We start from the raw sequence: 11,104 nt of genomic DNA, 5'->3' as shown, positions 1-11,104 counted from the left end.
TAATGGAATCTTTTAGAGAACCTTAATTTGCTTACTAGTTAACACACCCAAATTTGCATCTCGGATGCTTATACTAATGTGACAAATCCTTTCCTCCCAAAAGTAGGCCTAGATAAAATAGAAAGGCATTTTTTATATTACATGTTAGTATTAGTAAGATCACTGCCAAGAGCCTAGTTTAGTGGCATTTCTGCTTTTCTTCCAATAACAAGACCTCCAGCAAATGGATGAAAGCAAGCAACATTGACCAGACCTCATCCTCTGCACTTGGAAGCACTCCCACAAGTTCCATATCTGAAACTCTGCAACCTGAATGACAAACAAAATGTAGAGAACTGAGTCTAACAGAGAAATTTTCCAGCATTGTAAAGTAGCAGTTAAAAAGAAAATTCATGAAAGGAAACTATTGTAACAAATAAAGCCAATAAAATGCTGTTACCTCCAGAATAGTGTAAATAAGTTTTCCCATCATTGACAATACTTTTAAGAAGAGAACCATGACGTCGACCATGGGCAAGTAATATGTGCTCAGAATGTACGTGAGAACTGCAAATACAATTCATGCATAAAACACTGAACTGGGTCACTGGTGAAATCACTGGCACATCATTGAGGTCTCGAAATTTCCTTTTTTCCTATTATGCATACACTTTCTAATAAAAAGTAAACTTTTAAGTAAAAATTAATACATTTGTTGAATAATGGACCAATTGCAATTGCCTAAATTGTTGGATTGGTGATATGCAACCCAGTGGTTTTATGGATCAATGAAGAATTGTGGTTTTAAAAGACTGAAATATGAGAACTTGACACAAATTTCCAGCCAATAGGACAATGAATTCAGATGCAAATTCCATTTATCCACAAAAAACAACTGACCTGGATAGAAGCCAAACCCTGGGCAGCTCTTATGGCTTGTGATACAAGTCAAGCACTAAACCAAAGCTGCAAAAGTAAAATAGACAAGTTCATAAGGTGACACACCAACATAAAAATTTAACAGGAAAAACAATAACAGAAGGGAAATGTTGAACGCATGACAAGAGTTGATGATGGGAATGAAGCTTTATGCTGCCTTCTCAAGAGAATAAGTGCGAAGCTTGTATATGACTTGGTAAGCTGAGACCGGATGTTGTGTTGGGGATGTTCCAGCTCCAGGATCTTGATGGATTAGAGTCTGATATCCTGGATCAGCCTCCATATGAGGAAGAGTGCATGCAACACAGGCCGCTAAAAATCTCCTACAAGGCAAAAAATGGGCAGCCCAAAAAAAATGTTAAATGCAACACCCTGTTTAAAATTCAGCCAAGCTGAGCTTCATGTCTTGATAAAAAGAAAGTAAAATGACACACTCCTAATAAAGAATATTGCAGGTCCATACAAATGGTGGCCTTTGTCCAAAAGAAAATGCAATAGATATTTGAAAATTGAAAGCCATGCTACGGCACCCTTTTTTTTTGGTTTGTTAAGTTACACACACACACACTCTCAATGGGACTTGAACCCTTGACCTCACTCATGCCACGGCACTAATTCCCATTACAATACTAAAGCACCATAACAGTTGTATCTGAATATTAAAATTTCCTGCTTACCTACATAGGATGGCATGGGGTATGGTAAGCAACATCTTTCAGCATTAAGTGGGGCAAAAGGATTTTCAACATCATGTGGCCATACACTTAGCTTCACAGTGCAAGGTAGCTCTGCAGTAGCTACAGCAGCCAGTGAGGTGGTGATTTTCAACTGGATTCTACTGATAATGGGTTGAGTATCAACCCAATCACTTGGGGCATTAACCAGAGCAGCACCCTCCACAGAATCAGATACAGAGAAGTGGGAGTTTGAAAAGCGATATTGCAAGCTAGATCTTCCAGAAATGCCAGGCAGGCTGATGCCGCCTAGCATTGTCATGTTCTGAGTAGACAGATGAGATGCCAAGATGGAAAAATTTATATATTGAGCCAGTAGGAATAGTACAAAATGATTCCATAGGAGAAACCATACTATTATAATGTCGCTGCACTTCATTTGCATCCACTTGAAACCGCATTGAAGCAGAAGGCTTGACTTGCATGCTAGTCGAACCATCTATGGCAAATGAAGGCACAAAGAAGAAAGGTAAGGATATGAGAGGTAGTTCAGCAGTCATTAACACATTCACGGGAATGAGCATTTGCCATAAAACAGCTGGAGGAGGATATCACAAGTAAACCCAAAGGTGTTGAATGTTTTTTGGATAATTGACCTCAGCAGTTAATAGAAATGGAGCAGCATGAGGGTCAAAATGCACTTCTCAAAGCGAATTCCTTGTCTTTAATATAAAGTTTGGTTGTGAAGCTTCTCCTCTCTTTTGTACTGCCATATGTATAACTGAACAGGATTTGATTTGTCAGCGATAAGCCGATAATAGATCTACAAAGTCATGACTTATGAACTTAAATATAAAAAAAAATTAGGATCAAAAGAAAAACCTTTAAGCATGATAGAACTACAGAAAAGTTGTATGACAAAAATCAATACCTTGTGTCCTGATGCAACAGCAAGGATATCCCCTTTAGCATGGAAAGCAATGGATGCAATACAGCGATCTGTTACAAGAAAAGTAGCAATAAGATCCACATGAGTAGTAATATAAGCTTAAAGAATATTATTAACTGAAAACTGCAGCCACTATTGCAGAAGGTAACTGAACAAGAGAGTCAGTAAAATTTACAAAAATCCCGTGATCCTATACACTCTGATGTGTTTGCATCCCATAATCGAACTTCATAATCCAAGCTTCCCACTTGCAATTATTTCTGGATGCAAAGGATGGAACCTAACCTGTAAAAGCTCCATTAGTACTTTGATACAGAGACTGAACTTTAGAGATTGTTTATCATACTCGAAAAAGCAAAAGATTTGAAATTACATATGGTTGACAAGTTAGAAAAAGATTTGAAATCACATCTGGTTGACAAGTTAGAAAGCATTATTATTGAGGAAAAACAAATAGAAAGAAGGAGAGGGAGGAGGAGGGTGTTACAAACCCATGGGTAGAACTCACTCTTGAAAACCGGCTTGCAAGGAAAGGGTCCCCATGAGGTTGGTTCTGATACCAAATGTTATAAACCCATGGGTAGAACTCACCCTTGAAAACCGGCTTGCAAGGGAAGGGTGCCCAAGAGCTTATAAACATATGGTTAAGTTTATACTAAATCCATATGGGACATTAGGATCATAACAGAAGGGGACAACAATGCAAACATAAGCCAAACCAACACTGAAATCCAACAGTATTGTGACATATGGAGACAGAAAATCAATAGAAAAAGGAAGTGGCTGCTGACTAGATATAGATTTTTAGAATTAATACACATGTCAAATAGAAAGTATCCAGTTAATCAAAGAAACCATAAAATTTGAACAATTACTCAGCAGATATAAATGACCAAAATTAGTGACGAATAAAACAGGTAACAAAAAGAATTTACATATCTTGAAAACATGCTGCCTCTTCACAAAAATGATTCACAGCCCTCCTCTTTCTTCCTGAAATCCTACTTTGTTATTCAAGCAGTCACTCCTATCCCCAGAAGAAGTTTCAGACTGAAATCATAGTAATTGTCAAAACAACTAACCAACCAAAGATGCATAGGTACACAAAACATTAGAAAATTTTACAGAACACATTACAAGTGGTTTGAACCATTGGGAAATACAATATAATACATACTCATGAGTTACTGTAAAAACTATCTTCACTCGTTACAATTGCCTAGCAAAAGCTACACCAGCAACTAAAACTGAGCAATCCAATTTGAGATAATTTTAATAAATTTTTATGATATTTTGTCAACTGCAAGTTACTGATTTTTCTTTGATCATTGCTTTCTGGATGATGGTCGGCAACCAACCCATGTCATGGCTTTCATCATGTCATATTGCCAATGCTGGAGTCTGAATCTATCAGTTAAGGGAGCTCGTCCCATGAAATGTCTAAACAAGATATGAAGTTCATGCTAAAAGTTGTGACACTTTTAATGAAGTAGAAAGAATCTGATTGTGAAGATGTCCAGATTACTCATATTTCTGTTAAAATCAATTTGGTCATGGTGTACAATAAAGCATAAAATGATGAAGCCAATATTTTTAAATTTTTTGAAGTCTTCATTTTTTGTAAGTAAATAACTTAATTAAATCAAATACATAGGAAGATTTACGACTGTATTAAAGCCACTCCTAAATTATTACAATATAAAACTTCATAAGATCCAAGTAAATAAATAAAAGTCATGGAAGAGACACTATCTAAAGCAATCATCCATTCATAACATGATCTAAAAAAGAACAACCTAATATGTCAAGGATGTTCTATGCCATCAAAATTCCTATAATTTCCTTCTTTTTTAGGGTAAGTTACATAACCCTATGATCTCACCCTCCACCTTGTTTTTACAAGGTAAAGAAGTGCTATTTGAGCAAAAGCTTATTGGCAAATTCCAGATATTTTTATCTCAAAATTGTCCTTACACACAATGGAATAGCATTCCTAATATTAGCACTCTCGTGACACCTAAATTCCCTTGCCAATATGCAAGCAGCTGAATCAAGTTATTCATCATTACCCATGAGACCCCAAACAGGGAAACCAAAGCAGTTTAAATTGCACCGTACTAGTCAGTACAACAAAAAATTACCATACCAGTTACCAAACCAGTATGAATAACCCCCTCAAATCATACCAGTCCAAATACTGAATTTCCTCAGTTTGTTTACACCATTTCAGTGGATTTCAGCAATTTCAGCCAATATATTGGTTTCGGACCGGTATGAGATAACAAAGTTTAAAATATATTAAAAAAAATCACTCAAGTCACCAAATTTACTCATCATCTTCAGTTCTTCATCGCTACTATTAGTCTCTTTCCTTTCCACCTCTTCCTTCTTGTTCTTCAATTTCATAATAATGAAGCAAAGAATTCTCCCGATTTTGCATCTTTGGCTTTCCTTGCTTGTCTAGAAGAGCCCAGGTGGAAACAAAGCTTTTTTCAGTGAAACATGGTCTAAGCGCGAGTTGATTGCCACCTTTGATTTGTTCTTTGGAACTTTCTAGAACCATAGGTCCAAGTGTACAGAAGAGAACCAAGCTTCTGTGACATTCTTGTTCTTTTTCCAGAAAGAAAAATAAGATCAACAGATCAGCACCTTTTTTTGTTTTTTCTAATATTACCTGGTGGTTATCAACTAGCACACAGCATAAATTCACCTAAAATTACCTATTCAGACCTTTTTATGAATAAGTACTGACATGCTATTTGCCTTTTGTTCTTACAAACAATTAAAATATTCAAAACTTTACTAAAATTACCTCTTACATTGTTCTTTGTTACATCATTATCTTTTGATGAATCATTTGAATTTGTTTTGTCCAAAGAAATGTTAGCTTTTATATATATAAAATCCGGAAATGGTACACCGGTACGATATTAACAACTTTGAGGAAAACACAACCACCATGTCTCCCCTGCCACCAAACAATGGAGAAAAACACTTCGAGGAAAATACAACCAACAATGGAGTAAAACACGATAAACTGACTTTCCTACTTTTGCACAAACAACACCAATTTATCATCAATATCCTCCGAAGAACCTCACACTTTTGAGGCACCTTACCAACCCCCATAAAGTCTTCCAAGGAAACTTTTCACGATCAGACCCTCTCAAGGCATCATAAAACAAACAAACCCCGAACTTTCCAAACCAAACTTCCAATAGATTTTAATTTTATCTTCACTTCCTATAGGAAAACTGATAATCCAAAAATTTAAAAGAATTAGCCACAAATTCAAATTCGCAATCTGAAAGGCATTGACAAATTGAAGGATTTCAATGGCTGAGCCACCTAGATATGAAGCAACTAAAGCATCATTGTTTGCAGAAAAAAGAAAAAAATCAGGGAACTAAAGAAGACTCACCAAACTATAATCATGCCAAAAACAGCCTCAGGCCAGCATCAATAACAAACTTAACATGTTTAAAAAATAAATCCAACCTCCTCTAAACTTCAACAAAATCACCTTAAATGGCCTTTTAACCAGAACAGATGTCCATCCACTCTATACTCCCTTGTACTTTACTAGCACACCTCAACATAAGAAACCTTAATCCTTTCTTGTTCAATGGAGAACAACCAAACCCCACCCCACCGCCGCGCCCCCCCCCCCCCCACCCAAACAAGTTCACCAAATGATATTTTGATTCATCTCCCATCCTGCCTCACAAAAAATCTTTCTCAAGCAACATAAATACAGACGATAAAAGAAAAAAAAATGCAATTAAATTCAAATGAAGTATTCTTCATAAGAGTTATATTCGCTCCTTTAGATAAATAAAATCTTTTCAAACCTTCATGTCATATTTTCACTGCTACATTTCCAAACCACTCAAACCTTAAAAGTTGACCACAAAGACAAACCCAAATATGTCTAGGCTATACTCAACTTAACACCCAACAATTAGGCTAAAATTCCATTGTGTCCCCACCTCTCCCCTAGGAGATTATGGTGCTAACACCAAATTAGATTCCATTGGACCAGAGTTGTTTCTAATTAGATTTTATTTTTATTTTATTTTGAGGATTCTATGGGATTTGATTGTTATTTTAATTATAACATGATTTCCCTTGATGTTACTTGGGAGCCCTATTTAAAGGCCCCAAAGAAAACATTATTGGTATGTATCCTTGTTTAATACAATTTTTGTTGGAATTTTTGCAATGAGTTGGTGCTAATTCTGGGCAACCCTAAGTGAAAATTCCTAGATTTTCCTTCTTGGTACTAATTCCAAGCAAGTAGCAACCCTAGGTTCTAATTTCAAGCAACCTAGGTGCTGATTTCCGTTTCTTTATTCTCGTGCAGCTCTATATGTTTCCTGCAATTTTCTTGAGAATTTTGTGCTTCACCAGGTTATCTACTTGTACCAACTCACATTTACTCAAACTCTTAAGCCCAACAATATCTCAAACGAAAGGAGTGGACATATATATTCATGTTTTTTAGATTGAAATATTAAATCCAACAATGCTAGCATGAAATCATGTCAATTTGACCATTCGTGGGGAGAGCCTTTTACCTTCCAACTAGTGAACATGTGCAATAACACTCTTTTAATCTATCACATGTTACTTAGGGTCTCCCTCTTACTTCACTACCTAATATTAATTAACGAAAGTTTTAATTTTGGAATACATATATATTCAATCCTAAGCAATTATCGAACTGTCTTTTGCCAGAACCTTCATTAGGTACGTATAAGCACACATAAATTCACCCCTAACAGCTCCCCCACCGTAAATTAAAATTGGGTAGCTTATATACATGACCTCAAACTTAAGGCCTCCTTGTCATTAGACCTCAAACTTAGGGCCTACTCATAAATAGACCTTAAATTTAAGGCCTCCTCGTAAGTACACTGGTTAAGCACATTAGCCATAAGGTGACTTGACTTTCAACCATCAGACACCTTTTATCGAGACAGAAACACAAATTCCAGGAGAAAAAGACTTATGTCATAATGTTTCACAGAATAAATCAAATAACCTGGATAACAAATCCCTTTATCCAATGCCAAATAACCTCAATAAAGCCCCATCCAGTTGTGCTGCATTTTCAATAAACTTCTTCCATAAGATATCAACTTCCTCAGTGAGAGACAGAGTTTCATCAACAATAATGCACAAATCAAATATTAAGAAAACTATTTTCAGGATGAGAAAAGATTCAGTAACATATATATAAATAAAGGATACTTTGTATGAAGCAAGTTGACTGCCTTACCACCCAAGGAGTCCTCCTATGACCAATTAAAAAAACCCTCAAGCAACGACCAGTTTGACCATCAATTATCTTTACTGTATGGTCAACACTGCAGGAATCAAAACAGAGGGAAGTTCAATAACAGAGAGAGGCCTGAAATGGAATCAGGAAACAATTAGTGACAACTTACTGTGTAGAAGCAAGTGTTCTTCCATCAGGACTGAATGCTGCTGCAATAGTTGACCTTGGAGGAGGCACCATAGGGTAGTACTTAGCAGATAAATGGCGCAATGTCTCTGCCTCAACCCTCAAAAATATAAAAAAAGAGCTTCAGAAATAATGGTGGCAAATGGCGTAATGCTCATTCACAAATAGTGCGTCTTCCATCTCATAAGAAATAATTAAAAAAAAGAGATAGAGAGTAAAATTGGTAGTGTACCAGTAAAGAAGACAACGTCTTGCGTCTCTGGTTGCTTCAGTTTTGGGCCCAGGTTTAGAAGCTTCTCCCCACCACCATTTTGGCATGTGCTTTGTTCTAGGAGAGATATATCCCTCAGTGCTATCAAATGGAAAACATTTCTACCACTGAAACTATTGGAAATGCCACTGTATCAGAGGTGCATCATATGAACATAAAGTCATGAAAATTCAACAAAACTAGGCTGCTAAAGCCTATTAGCTATCAAATCAACCCATCCAAAAGCACTGCCAGTGCCATATGTCATTGAGATAATTGCATAACGTGTGTGCTTTTTTACAAACAATTGATACAAAATAAAATCACTCATGCTCTGTAATCCAACACCCCACCCCTCCAAACCACATCCACCACCAAAACATAGAGCATAAAAACCTATACAAGTGATATAACTATAAATTCTAAACTACAAGAGAATTGGTTGAAATTTCCTTCTTCCACTTCTTTTCTTGATTATTTTAAATTAATTCTTTCAGTAAACATTAGTTCTTGTTAGCTCTTTACATCTTTACAGGTTCATGCCTAGAGTATACTTTCCTTGCACTTGGGTTGTACCCATTTGTTTTTATTAATAAATTATTACCTTATCAAGAAGAAAATCAATTAAAAATTTGGGAATTCCAAGCAAAGGAAAAAAAATCCCCTATGAGTTAGATCAGTTTACAAAAAAGTGAAAGTTCCCAAAGTTTTTTTTTTTTTTTTGATAAGTAATGAAGCTTTATTAAAACAGACAAATACTTCATGTTCATGATGATGAATACAAAGGGTCTCAAGCAATTACAAAAACTCAACAATCAAAAACTTCAGCAACAATAGATATTCAAAATTCATACACTCCCGTCGAAAACCTTCTAACTCAACTAGCACCTCTTGGTGTTTCCAACATAAAGGGTTCAAACTTCAAATCCCTCTCCCCAACTATTGAATTATCAAAAAAAAAAAAAAAAATCATAAACTCCCTCCATCTCAAATTTTTTGTCCAGATTAAGAATCTTAACTTTCCAAAGGTGACTTGCAATAGAATGTTACCAGTTCACAACATTAAACTCCATAATTTGAACTCAAATAAACGAAACAAAAAAAGAAAAGAAAAGGGGTATTTACTTCTCAAATAAAGAAAATGCTAAGTTAGGAAAGTAATTAAAATAATGTCCAATGTTAACAATTCATTTAGAACATCCCAAAATGGAATAATAACAAAACAATATATGTTTAAGCGCACCATAATTGGGTATTACTTATTAGTACAATTTACAAGCATCACATAAATGCAAATCCAACGTTCTCTAGTACACCTACCTACATGACTTGAGCTAGAGATTTCAGCTCCTGAGGCCGAGTTTTCTTAAATCTATAGAAAATCAAAACAATTTCCATCGAAAATTCTAAGTTCCAAGTTCCAACTAAAATAATAAACACAAAAAGAATCGAAATTCAAATAAGGAAAAGTTGTGACCTGTGGTGGTGAAAATGATGGGAAGGCGAGGATGAGATCGTGTGGCCCAGATAGACCCATCATTTTTTCTTTTATGCTAGAGAAGCCATTGTTTTGAGAGATTAAACATTTGCTCGGATCTTTGGGAGCAGAGCAGAATTGGGTAAATTTGAAGAAAGGAAAATAATAGATGCAGAATTGATGATATTTATATAGGTTGAAGTCTTGAAGAATTGATTTGAAAATGGGGGCGACAAAACCGGCTGAGACAAAATTTGAGTACATTAACTTTTAAGGGAGGAGCTCCAGCTCGTTCTGTTAATATAAATTGCAAGGCAACACATGACATGGGTGATGAGTTGCCGGGGTTGGTAGTCACGGTGGCGTGGCATGGTTTATGTGCTTTAACAGGAACGCAGACAATCTACCGCTGCGAATTTCAAGCTAGCTCGGACTGAAATAGAAGTTAGAAGACACAGTTCAGTGGACACCCCCGACAAATTCTTGGTACAAGATTAACTGATGGGGCTACTTTTGCTAATTCCCATTCAGTGGGCGTCGGGGTTATCATTCGAGACTAAATGGGGCAGGTGGAGGCAGCTCTAGGCAAGAACCTATATGTATTCCATTTGGTTTATTTCGCCTGGGATGTGGGGGTACGCGACGTTGTGTTTGAGAAGCTCCAGCGGCTATAGACAACATTATTGGAGGGATTAGAATTATAATGCAAGACTTTAGACGTGGGCATACCTTCCATGTTAAACGCCACCGCAATCGCCAGCTCATCTTTTGCTCAGTATGCCAACAATATTGATGGTTATATAAGGTACCTTTGTCGATACAATTGTGGTAAACAATAAAAAATATAATGGTGTTTTGTCTTAAACATCCTAATAGCCCGACTCCAGATTTATCCACCAACCCACCCACCAAATTGAACTACATATTCCAAGAGGCGAGCCCAATCCATCTAATCTCTATCCTAGACAAAAACTTGCACCATTTAAATCTTGTGAGCCCAAATAACCCTCAAAACCCATCTTGGTTCATACCTAAACACACCCTAGAAAGAATATGTTGTGAAGAATGGGAAGCCATTATGAATTGTGGGGGCCGATTATCTAGAAGGTACTATTAAAACTATATGAATTGAGTCTATGGCCCAATTTGAGGATGATCAAATAAAGTTATAATGAAAATGGTACAAGAAGAAGGAATAAAGATCGTATGTGATAGCCCAAAATACGTCTGAGGAGAAAAGTCATCTCGGAAATGGAGATACGAGATCAGTAACAATGTCTTATCATCCTGGACCCTCTTCAAGGTTGCATCACAACTAAGAGTCGGACATTGGATAAGAGATAAGCAAAGGGGAGGCAACAAATATCTT

General features: G+C 36.3%; 1 pseudogene; it reads right to left on the bottom strand.

Annotated features, from left to right (window-relative positions):
* On the bottom strand, positions 1 to 9,624 carry LOC115959340 (annotated as a pseudogene).
* Between the last annotated feature and the right edge of the window lie 1,480 nt (positions 9,625 to 11,104).

This window comes from Quercus lobata, chromosome 9 (genome assembly GCF_001633185.2).
Source record: "Quercus lobata isolate SW786 chromosome 9, ValleyOak3.0 Primary Assembly, whole genome shotgun sequence".
NCBI classification, from domain to species: domain Eukaryota; kingdom Viridiplantae; phylum Streptophyta; class Magnoliopsida; order Fagales; family Fagaceae; genus Quercus; species Quercus lobata.
Note: the sequence above shows the minus strand (reverse complement) of the source record. Positions and strands in the feature narration are given on the sequence as shown.